Source organism: Brienomyrus brachyistius, unplaced genomic scaffold (assembly GCF_023856365.1).
Source record: "Brienomyrus brachyistius isolate T26 unplaced genomic scaffold, BBRACH_0.4 scaffold123, whole genome shotgun sequence".
Classification (NCBI taxonomy): domain Eukaryota; kingdom Metazoa; phylum Chordata; class Actinopteri; order Osteoglossiformes; family Mormyridae; genus Brienomyrus; species Brienomyrus brachyistius.
The window spans coordinates 255,921-268,664 of NW_026042398.1; the positions used below are offsets into that span (position 1 = coordinate 255,921).

Consider the following 12,744-nt stretch of genomic DNA (forward strand, 5'->3'; position numbering starts at 1 on the left):
TTGTTGACGAATGTTGTGTATGTGGTGTGTAAGTGTTTCCCTGTGGAGCTATGGGCAGGTTATGCGGGCTGTGTGTGGCTGTCAGACTGCAGTCATGGGGATATTATAGCCATCACTCATCGGTAAGAGCAGCCTGTCCATCCGCGCTCTGCTTCCCTTTGTAAACACCCAGCCACTTTCATTTATTTTTGTCTTGATTCTCTCTTTTTTTGCATTATTCTTTAATGTTTTTGCTCTTTAGAATTAAGTTAGGATGGAGACACCTGAAGAATTTCCAGCAGCTTCTTTAGTTTTGCTAAATGTTACACTAAAACAAAAAGGTCTTGATTCTCTGCAGATATGAGCGTAACATGCAATAAACATCTTAAATCACAGTAATGAAATGGTTTATTTTGCATGGTTACATATCTCTTGCCTGACGGTAAGAATGTGTGAAAATTCCAAATATGTCCAAATAAAGCTGCATCTTCTATATGATCCCTTTGGGGGTGTTTTGAGCTATTCTTGGTTAAATTAGCGTTTTCTTAAAACACACACACACACACACACACACACACACACAAAACAAACACAAACCTATCGAGATCATCTGTTTGGTCGGTACGCCTGGTTACAGTATATTCGGTTCTACTGGTGTTTTTTTAACAGCATGTACTCTGAGTATTTTTGAAGCAGATTTATAACAACTTCATATCTCCTCTCATCCATTTTTTAATGTTCCCGTCTCTGGCTGTTTAAGGGGCAGCCGCTAGCGGCTCGTCAGATAGACTTCTGTCTTTATTTAAAGACGTCAGCTGGATGAAACAGAGTGGCGCATGTAATTATGTATATACAGCATGTACGTAAATAAAGGTGCGGGCTCGCAAACAGCACAGTGGGGGAAATGGTCGAACAGACCCTGACAGCCAAAACAGTGCTTTAATTTAGTTGATTACATTATTTTTAAAGTAGGAAAAGGCTGATCAGTATGTATGTTTCAATTACCGTAAATAATGTCGAGTAACACAGTGAAAGTTTAATTGAAGTGTCTTTCTGAGAATGGGTTGTGTTAAAAGACGAAGGCTAATCCCGAAAGGCAATGGTATCATGAGATATTTATGTTTGCTAGTCAGTAGAAAGAAAAATGCAGAAAATTGATTGTGGTTGTACGAGCTGATCTTAATGTAATGCGGCTTGTTGTGGGATGTAAATTAGTGCGGTGGCAGGATAAACATTATTCAGAAGTCTTATCAAGGAATAGATAACGGAGCTTGTTTTTCAAAAGGTCAAACAGCAACACATTCATCAAGCGACGGTGAGTTTGGTGCGTCCGGCGCTTCTCCACATGCCCTCATTAATTATTTGTCAGTGTTTTTAGTTTTAAAGGGACCATGTAGGGGGTTTTACATCCAATTACTACATAATTACTATAATAAGATAGCTGATGTAAATATTTGATCTTGTATTCAATGTATGGATTTCATTTGCTTCTATCTGAAAAAAACTGGAGAAAAAAATATTGTGTTGCATGTGATTAATGGCAGAGGAAGTTGAGACTTGCTTGCCTTCACCTTCACTGATGTTCTGATGTTGAATGTGTTAATTGTGGAAATGACATCACAAAGGTCTGCCAGGTTTAACAATGCGTTTTATTTTGTTACTAAACTCTGCATTATACGGGAAAATCGCTTCTGATTTGTTATGGAAATATAAAAAGAGTTTAGTTGTCTGTATTTAGGGATAAGACCGGGTCCGGGGTGTGTGCGAATGCCTTTGTTTAGCTGATGTTCTACTACGCAGAGAATCCTCACAAATGCGCAAAACTAATCGCAACAATGAGGAGCAGACTAACGCTTTGGAAAAAAAATACACCGCAGGACTGATTTCATTAAATCAAAATGCACTCACGTTTTTGAGAAATTTAAGCTAGGATGGAAATATTACAAAAGCCTTACTGTCCTATTTTAAGAACATTTAAAAAGTCAGTCAGAGCTTCTATTTAAATAATGTTTGATAATGCCTTACTAGCTGCATGTTCATAATGCATTCATAGGACACTTATAGGCAGCATGTAAATATATCTTAACATCTGACCATACCTAAGCAGCTTTAATATACATTAATAACAACCATTATATGATAAGAAACATTATAATTGTATAATGCCTGTAATTAATGTATATTAAAGCTGTTAGGATGTTAAGATATACTTACATGCTTCTTCTGAATGTTCTATGACTGCATTATGAAGGTACATCGAATGAATGTTCTATGACTGCTTTATAAAGGCATTGTGAAGGTGCATTGAATGTTCTATGACTGCTTTATAAAGGCATTATGAAGGTGCACTTACTGCAAAGTGATACTTAATGTTCTGGCAGTGGCCTTGAACTCATCCTCACCTGCTCCTACTGTCCCCTCATCAGGCGACCAGTAGTGTCCAGTGACAAACTGCATGTAGTTGGGAATGTGGCTGGTGATGTGTCTGCTGTAACACTCCAGGTGCAACTGAGCACCTAGGGGAGGGGGCAAGACCCCCGTTCTGTATCCCATTGGTCGGGAGCATGAATATTGATGACAGTATGTGGCAATTTTCTCACCAGGTCCCACACTGATCACTTACAAATACGTTTAAAGCTTATATGTCTGAGAGGCTATAAAATATTCATTGTGAGTTGTGCTGGTATTAGAGCGCTCCTGTAGTAGGGAAGAGTGCTGCAGTGCTAAGGGCACGGCGACCTCATTCTTACTCAGGAACTCCCCAAAAACACACACAGGAGCACCGGAAAGGGAGCTGACCCTCTGTGGCTCTCAGAGCAGCCTTGTCTAATATCAGGACACTCACAGAACAGTCCAAGGCTTTGGGTAAAGCGAGAGAGCACATGCTTTCATCCAGACCTTTAGTGCTTTCCCATGCACCTGTATGGAACCTATTTGGTTACATTTAGGAAATGATTTTGAAGTTCTTCAGTGGTAAAGCAGACCACTTGGGACTTGAACCAACGACATTCCAGTCGCACCCCTAATCCTCTGTCCATGACTTCACCTGGCGTTTCTGCTAAATGATTGGAGGGGGTGCAGGAGACTCAACAGCCAAATTTGAGTTTGCTTAGAGGATGTTTGATGTGTGGAGCTGATTTTTTTAAGGACTTGATGCTCATGTTTGATGTGTTCTAGAATGTTAGGAGAATTTCTTGGGTCTTTTTGTATCACAGTTGCCTGACAGTGACTCTTCAACCCTCCCACCTCCACTGGGTTTAGGGCTTTAGGGCTGGACTCCAGCACCCTTGCGTGCCTCCTGGTATTGCTCGCGCGATCCGGGCAGCAGCAGCAGCAGCATTATTGGTGTTTACACGCCTCTCTGTGTATAACTTGCTTATTCACTAGGCTTAATATAGACCTCCAACCCAGGCCTTCAAACTCCCAGAAGCACATTTCAGATATGAGGTCTGTAAAGGGCAGGTTTGGTTCCCAGCAGGTTTTCTGTTGTTTCAGTACATTAAAAAGCCCAGTGTTACATCTCATGCCTAATTTTATTCTTGATATTGATGCCTTGTTTGTGTGTCAATCCTATTCTGTTTTATCCACCTATAAACCCTTACATAGGAATACATTTCACTCTTTCTTTTCATTGATGGCTCCTACTATAATTATCAAAGTGAATAAATTAACGAAATGGAGGCTGTTGTGTTTGATTATCACTTCCCCCTCTGCTGACAAACTTACGGTAAACTTTAATGGGCCCTTTTATCTCCTGATCTTCTATATGTGGCGCCCCCTGGAGGTTCCTCCCAGACCCCTGACTCAGGCCTACAGGTTGCATGTGTGTGTTTGCTGCAGCCCACTCAGCCAGGGAAAGCTGCCCTTTGTCCTCCAAGAGGAGCTGCTGGGCTCACTGTGCTCTGCATTCTGAGCACTTTGCCTTTGAAGAAATGAGATAAATAGATTATCGACCTGCATAAACCCCGACTGGCTTATCTGTTAGGACCCCCGACCGTGCCACACACTCCCCTCTCCTACCCGGCACACACACACACACACCCAGAGAGCAAGCCCCGCTGCACTGACACGCACCCCAAAGACACCTGCTGTTAATGCTTGCTCCAGACCGCCAGCTGAATATCAATGATAAGCTTTTCCTTCGCAGGCACTAGGCTCCTTTAACACAGCAGGGTATGTCCGTCGACGTGGTTGCTGCCGGTTACACCACGCTGAGCTTTGCTTGATTCACTGCCCTACCCCCCCCCCCCACCACCACCACCCCTTGACCTCTGCCCTGCCCTTTGGAAAGGTCAGCTGATTCCCCTTAAAGGCGAGAAGCGGAGGGCCGCGTCGGTCATGCTGCTATCGATTTGACAGGCATTCATCTCGGGCTACAGCGTGGTCGCTAGCTGGGATGGCATTCCCTCTCTCAATTAGCCGGTCGCTCTCACCTCAACATGGAAATGACTGTTGAGGTGAGATGTCTCGAACAAGCAAAGGTAGAACTTTGGGCTTGTGGGAGTTATACTTGCACAAAAATGTTCTTAATGAAGAATGAAGAATGAGTGGCTCGAAGAGGATAGCCAATCAGATTACAGTGGAGGTGGGTCTAAGCAACTAGAAGAAGCGGCACAAACAGGTCAAATGCCTTGGTCCGCCTCCTCTACAATCTGATTGGTTATCTCTCTGGACCAGTCATTTTTTATTCTGTACTCAGAACATTTTGGAGGAAAGTAAAACTGCCACAAGCTACATTTGGGCACAGATGCTAGTGTGTGTTTAAGGGACGGGTGGGTCAGGGCTGATGTTGAAAGTAAACGTATGCCCTTGGTGCCCGTGTTAGAAGCCTGACAAGTGATGGGTGTCCGAGGGGTTGCAGTAGCCTTTTGGAAAGGGTGGGGGGCATCTAGAGTCGAAGTTTTAAAAGAGGGAAGGGCTAGACCTTGAGTCAGCAGAAACAATAACCAAGAGATTATTGGCCGTGAAAGTTAATTGAACGTGTCTGATGGTTTGTGGGAATGAGCCGTGCTGTTGATTTTCTTTCTGTTTTCTGCGAGACTGTTTGGGGGGGGGGGGGAGGCAGTGGAGGATGGGTTTGAGCTAGCGAAGGTCACATCTCTTCTTGTGTGCAGTCATGTGACCAGCCTGCAGACATCGGGATACTTAAATTGTGTTGAAAGAGCCAAATTGACTTTGTAGTAAGAAAACATCTCACGTTTATGGTCTCCAGACTCTCCGTAAAATGCGACCGGTGTCATAGAGCCATTAGCTTGTAAGCATTTTATTACACCTATAGGGCCTCTTTGTGGGTGGTTAGCCGACATTATCTGAGCATCTCATGATTTTGATGCTCATAGTGGGCTTATGGACTTTGATGTGGAAGGTGACGTTCCAGCTGTAAATCTCAATCGCTCCTTCACTGTGTGAACCAGGAGCCACGCCATTGCTTCGGGAGCGAGGATGACGAGACCAAACCTACTTTAGATCAGTGGTTCTCAACTGGCTCAGTCTCAGGACCCACATGGTCATTAAGTCACAACCAAAATCTTTAAAATATGTCAGGAAAAAGGGGTGTAGTGCTGGCAGTAGTGTCTCCTGGGTGTAAAGCAGGGGGGTAAAATAATTTGGTAACGCTTTACTTAAAGCACTTGTGTAATGCTTTATAGATACCTTCACAATGCATTGTATTGTGTTCATAAAGTATTATAGGCAAGGCTATAACTATTCATAAAAAGGTATAACACATTATAGCCATATGTATTATACATTATAAATGCTTCATGAAGCTCTCATCTACGATGCACTATAAATACCTTTATAATGCATTATAAGGACTTGTACTGACCATAAGAATGCATTACGAAGGTATCTATAGTGTATTATGATGACTTCTTTAAATGAAGTGTTACCAATATTTTTTTTTTAAGCACATACTCCACGACCCACTGAAAATGGTTCCGTGACCCAGTTTCGGATTGTGATCCACTAGGTGAGAGACCATGTTTTAAGCAGCATTTAACTGCTTTTCATATAGGGTGCTAATTTATTCATGTCTCATTATCCATCTCAGACACTTTGACTAAGTTTGACGTATGTCTCAGAGTTTCTGCTTGTGAGTTTTCCTTAAGTGTCTTGCTGTAATCCGTAGGATTTTCTGGTAGGAAGTCCAGTGATAGTGTCTGCGAGATTCTACAGAATGTTCCTCTCAGGTTAGACCACTGAGCAAGATCTGGGGTGGATTAATGAACAGGTTTGCCCGGGCTGCAGACTCCAAGTGAGCAGGGGGTGCATATTGGCCATATAGTATTTTTAATTACTATTTTTTTTTTTTATGTGATCCTTTATTGGTGGTTTATACCTTTGTGAGTTGCTGATTGGTTAAAACTGAAACGGGAGAGCAGTTCTAAATGTATCTTTTTTGGCACGCTTTTAATACTGTTGTATATTATCTGGCATTCATACGCATCGTCTGTTTCCTGGATTTTACGAGCCTGATCAATGAGTTTTATGCCAGGAAAGCATGGATGAAAAAGGTAAGAATGGCAACAATTTGTTTTATATTCTATTGGAATTTGCCCCTTTCTGTAAAGTTATCTATGATCTATAGCAGGACTCTTCAAATCTAGACCTTGATTCCAAATCCAGGCCGTGTTTTCAGTTCTCCCAGGTAACTAGTTCAATAATTACTGATTCTGATTGGCTGGAGGCGTCACACCTGGCTTACAGGTAAAGGATGGCTGGGAGATCAGCAGGATTCAGACCTCGAGCACCGTGCTTTGGAGAGCCCTGCTCTATGCTGTCTTTGGTAAATGTGCCTTTAGCGCACATTGTGGATGCAGGTGACAGGCACTGGATCAGAGTGTAATGTTTTAAGGTTACCGCTACTGAGACGCGTTTCTTTCTGGTTGCTACATATGACTGATGTGAAAGTATAAGCCTGCTGGTTTGTTGTTCTTCTGATGTAATTTCTCTGGTTGGATACAGTGTCACATTCTCTTTGAAATTATTTTATACTGAATAATAATTTACAGTTTTTTAGTCGATTGCTGAATCATTTTACAGAGTGAGGGGCACCTGGAGGAACACATTAATCCACCACCAGAGAAGATGGAACATTTTGTGGGGCTAATTAGAGAGAGGCGTGGCTCTGCGGGTTGTGAATGGGATCAGAAGGTCATGGGTTCAAATTCTAAGGTCAGCAGAGTGGTTCCACCATTGGGTCCTTCAGTAAGGCCCTTAATGCCCAGTCGTACCAGGCACTGTCTGACCGCACTTTTCTCTATTGTATGTTGCTTTGGATAAAAGAATCTGCTAAATTAAAAATTATGTCATTGCATTTTTGGGCAAGAGCAGGGGAAGGTTAGTGTCGCCCCGTTGAAGATTCACTTTTATTGTTACCGTGGTGTCACTTCTTCAGAACAGAAACTACAGTAATGTGTAGGCTGAATTGCCCCCCCCCCCCTATTCATTCACCTCATGGCTGCTGAAGCTTTAAAAAGGTCAAGCCGAGTGTATTTAATGGGAGGACAAACACCGGACATCTCTATTATGGCTGGCTTTACGATGCCTCTCAGCCAGCGCCTTTGAAGCGCTTTGGCTAATCTCGGCGCTCGCGTAGTGCTCTACGCACTCATGCCCTCGCAGACAGCACAGTGCATCGATTCCCACTCATATAAAATCTCCACACCACTCCTCTATCCTGGGGCTTAACAAGAGAAGCATGACTGCCTGAAGTACCTGCCTTGCATTCCGTATCTTCCCAGGAGAGAAGAGAACTGCAGCTTTGGGGTGGGTAGACTCGGGATAAGGGTAGTGCTACAGGAATGCTTAATGTCTGCACCTCTCCCACAAAATCTGCAGCTTTGCAATCTAATCTGACATGACTTTTGTCCAATTCTGAGACACAAGCAGGTTATTTACATGTACATATTTAGAGGACGCATTTATCCAACGTCACATATATGTGAGGAAAACTGCACATTGCAAACATTCATGCTGTCAAACAGTCGATTTCCGCACAAGTGCAGCTAGGTTGGGCTTCCAAAGAACGTCCAGGTAGAAACATAAGCAGGAGTGAAGCATCAGCTACCCAACCTCACATAAACTAAACAGCAACTTTTAAGAAAGTAGGAAGCTAATAAGATTATTTAAGAGACAGAAGTGCAACATGACAGCATTCAAAGAACATAAAGAGGCATCAGCATAGTAGATGAATTCATGAACAGATGGGTCTTAAGGTGTTATATTCATTCTAAATACGTGGAAAACGCTTCAAAACATAAAACAGCCTTTACGATTAACCCTAAATCAAAGACATCGGATGATTTATTTCGTATCGACAAAACAATTACGAGCCCCAGTTAATTTGAGTAATAAAATCAGGACATCGACCTTTGTTCTTTTCATTACCCATTAGTTTTATCAAGCGTCACGGCCTCCGTTGATGAAGGAGGAAGCGCGAGATGTCAGCCAGTCCCCCGGGGAGAGGTGCCAGCTGGTCTGGGAGGTGTAAGGAGATGCGGGGGGTGTTAAACAGAGAGCTGAAAGATGGCTGGTAAATGCAGGTGAACCAGTGACCTCCCGGGGGACACGGTGTATGCATCTGTGCATGTTTGTGTTTACGATGATTCCCAGTTTGTGTCATTTATCGCGTGTGGCCTTTAGGTCATGTGGGAGCGTTAATCCTAAATTTAAATGCCGTGCTTGTTTTAAAAATATTTATAGTGTCCAGGGTGATGGTTTCTGGGCATCCTGCGGAATTAAACCTCCAGGCGCCTGGAGATTATAGCCACCTGGAGCCGTATTATGGGATAGAAAGGATTGGCACAGAGGAGAGACAGGTATTACGGCTCATGCTTGTATTCCCCATAGGACAGGTTCATCATAAACATCCATTTAACTTTTAATTGGTGGGCAACTTCACAACAGCCTGTGTTCTTCATAAAAGTTAATCATGCAGGCGTTCCAGAAAGAGCTCATTACTGCCTGTTGATGTGGCTGTTTGGCTTTTTACACAAATGCCCTGGAAAGGCTGACCCTAAAGAGGCAGTGATACCTGTCCCTTGCATACCACCAGTGTGTGTCTGTGACCGTCTACATATTCATGATTTTGTCCTCCTCCTCACGCTTGAGTCCCTCTCGCCCGCACACAGGAAATCGCTGCTTGCTGAGTGACTGAAGGGAGATGCGTCGTGTCAGAGACAAACGGCTCTCGCTGAACAACACGAGTACGGACGGGCGTCTGCGGAGGATGGCGCGCCGCCATCTGCGCGCACATCTGTGATGCTGGCACCTCGTGTCTTTCCTGGGCAGCCTGCAGCCCGCCGGAAGCCAGCGGATCACACTGAGCCTCAGAGGGCCGGCTAGCTGGGTGAAGCACCAGCATTTACCACAGCACAGAGGGCTGGTTAGCTAGGTGAACTGTCAGCTAGTACAACATGACAGAGAGCTGGATAGGTGGGAGAACCACCCGCTCTTTCAACACCTAAACCAGCTGATTAGTCTGGTAAACCACCATCTCTTGCAGCATTGAAGATAATTAACTAGCCTGGTATGCAACCAGATCTTACAGAACTACTTGGTATTTGTAACTCATGTTTCACATGGATTATGTCCTGGATTCTTAAACATTAGAGAAACAGACGCTTTTGTGGACACCCCTACCCACAATGCTCAGCTTTTCCCAACATGCACTGTTCCGTGGTTAGGTTTATAGGGGATGGGCCTGCTGAAGGGGGGGGGGGGGGGGGGGTTGGCCAGTCAAAGGATCTTTTCTCCTCATTGGTGATCCTTCCAGCTGCTCTCTGCTGTTCTCAAACGAAAAAAGCGCGTAGAGAGAGAGGCGCAATTAACGACTGGCGCCTCCCACGCACCCCTGCATGTCTGCCTCGTACTGCCCCCTGTCTCTCCTCACATTTGTGGCGTGATGCAATATTAATGAAAGCAGCAGGCACAGTGTAGGCCAGGGCTTCATTACAATGCCACGGAGAAGCCAGAAAAAGCAAAACAAATGGCATCCAGAGGCATTAGCATTTTAACAGCATGGTTGCAGTCCGTGCGCCCCACTGCGTGCTTTCCTCGGTCTGTGCCCCCTGGAAACTGTAACGGAAGACGGACCGCGTGACAATCTCAGAGTCTCATTCTCACACCACTCTCTCCACGCGACACGATTACCGTGCAAACATGTCCGTGGAAGCGTGGGGGTCATGTCATTACAAGCCCCGCACTCGCCTTGCTCTCATCATTTCTGCACACAGCTGGACAGGTGGAAACCTCTCGAGTGATTTTTCAATTACTTGACTTGAATTAATGAAAAAAAAAAAACGTTTGAAAATGGAAAGCTGATTTTGTTTTTAATTATTTCCTGTTGTTTTACGTAAAAGTACTCTTAGGATAAATGCGTTTTTTTTTGGGGGGGGGGGGGGGGGCACTAAGACATATGAAAAAGTAGTCAAATAAGAATCACGCAGGAACGGACCTCTTCCATCTCCTCTCGAACATCAGGTGGTCTTTCGCAGCAGGACACGAGTGAAGCTTTTACAGGATCGCAAACACATAACATCCTCAGCCTGTAGAAGTGCATGCACGGTGTATGCTGTCTGCCAGGGAATCGCTAAGATTATTGTGATAAGCAGCAAAAAAAATGCTGAATCTCTATGCGATTCTGATTCAGAAAATAATACTTTGTGCCCTTTGTGTAGTTACACATTGTGGTATGTAAGTAGTTTGCACACATTGTGATTATACATGAATGCACTACTAGGCTGCTGTAAGTGGCAATTTCGGTCAAAGGAACGCGAATCGCGATGCAAACGATTCTTGGAAACGAAATAGCAGCAGCTCCACAGACATTGGTGCGGGCGGCGCAATGGGAGGCAGGGCGCCGGTCCCGCCTGCTTGGAGCGCTGGTTGGGGGCCGTGTGAACGGCATGGGAAAACGGAGGAGCCCCACGCTGGAGGGACCGGCTGTCTGTTACTAAAAGAGTCTTAGTGGGACGATGTGATCCGTAAGAATTACTGTCAGGCGCTAACTGACTGTAATTTAGTGAAGCGACAGTTTACTTCGGCGGCTCCAACATCCCGCTTTGAAGTAATATTTTTAATTCCGCGATTGCAGAGCGACGTGTTGCCAGCAGCTTAAAAAAAAAAACAAATTTGATTTGGGGAAATTGGAGAGAGTGTGAGGCGGGAGATGTGTTTTTTTAATAGAGAAGTGTCACATCTCCATGTTCTGTCAGCGCTTTGCTTTATCTGTGGCTTTATTGTTTCCGCTGTCCCGCGGAATTACGGGACGTCTGACGGCTCCGTTGCTGCGCTGTTTGCCGGTAGTGTTGTTGTCCCCATGTCATGCCCGCGCAACTGAAATAGACCAAATTAAGACAGGGAGAAAGCGAGCGGTTTATTTGAACTTATTCTTCGGTGTCCCGGCGGCTCTGGGCGTAGCCCGACTGAATGACACGTCTCCTTCGTCTCCCCCCATCCCAGCTCTGCGTGGCCTTTAATAGGGAGACGGCCCAATAGACATGAAGCCAAAGACAGCACGTGAGCGTGTGATGGCTGGCTGTCTGGTGATGGTGGGTTTGATCTCCCTCTTCAGTCAGCGCCCGTCCTACTACCTGCCTCCGTCATAATCCTCCACTACGAAGTGTGGGCGTTCATGTGCCCTTTGCAAACACGCCTGTCTAGAGGAGATCCGGCATCTTGTCTGCCTTCTGAACATATTTACTATTTATGTTTTTTGTTTTCTTTTCTTGTCACGCGTGCAACATAACCTAAGTATAGCAGTGAGGGTAACTGGTTCCTAGCAAGCCTGCTGTCTGCTGTCTGTCCTGTACCAACTTGCTGGGCAGGACGTTGCGTCTGCAGACCAGGTCAGTGTTTCATGGAGGGTGAGGATGAAGGAAGAGGGAGGAAGGCAGATCTCCCAGTCCCCCAGGGTTAGGGATTGGGGCGGCTCCAGTACAGCTGTGGTGAGACCCTCATCGGCCACACCCTCCACCTGGCATTCCCTTATTCTTCTCTGGCTGTTTTTCTCTGTGGTTACCATGGAAACCTTGGCCCCGCCCCACTCCGGCCTTGTGCCCCTTCAGATGTGAGCGGGCAGACTGGCATAAAGCAGACCTCCTGGTTTGTGGTCTCCATGGAAGCGCAGCCTCGACCCATCGCTCACGTCCTCTTTCTCTTTATGACTGCACATGAGAGGCTGCTGTCTGGCTTTTTTTTTCCAAATACAGTACAGGAATAGAACTCTTTGTTGAACATTCATCCATCCATCCATCCATCCATCTTCCATATCGCTTATCCAGAACAGAGTCTTTATGATCTTTTTCAAACATTACAAATGGTATGCATTGCTGTAGGATGATATAAATATGGGTATATAAGAATGAATGTTCACTAGTATAACAATTAATTTATGATGCATAATTGTACCCAGGTAGAGAAATGGAACAGGCCAACATGAACTGCAAAGATATAATTTTAAGTGTCTTTGATAGTTTTAGATTAAATATAGCTAAATAAATGTTTAAAATGCTTTTCCTCAGTCAACACAGTCTGTGTGGTCGGATTTGTACCTTTTTTCAGCAAGATGTGTGGAGTGGGCATTGATCGCAGAGTAATGAAGGAGTTCGGAGCACAGATTGGCCCGCTTAAGACGGTGATCAATACAGATTTTCCGGCTGTTTCAGGAGAGATAGCATCAATTAGCTGTAATGTGGCCGAGGGGCTTACACAGATGATAGCATCAGGCTGATCCGTCGTATGTCAGTCTGTTCGTGTCCC

General features: G+C 44.7%; 1 protein-coding gene across 1 annotated transcript in view; it reads left to right on the forward strand.

Annotated features, from left to right (window-relative positions):
* The first annotated feature begins 1,279 nt into the window (after positions 1-1,279).
* The window catches only part of LOC125727863 (roundabout homolog 1-like), a 156,260-nt gene continuing 144,795 nt past the window's right edge, over positions 1,280-12,744 (forward strand). The window contains 1 exon segment of the mRNA XM_049004840.1: positions 1,280-1,294. The gene's annotated coding sequence lies outside the window, so the exon portion shown is untranslated.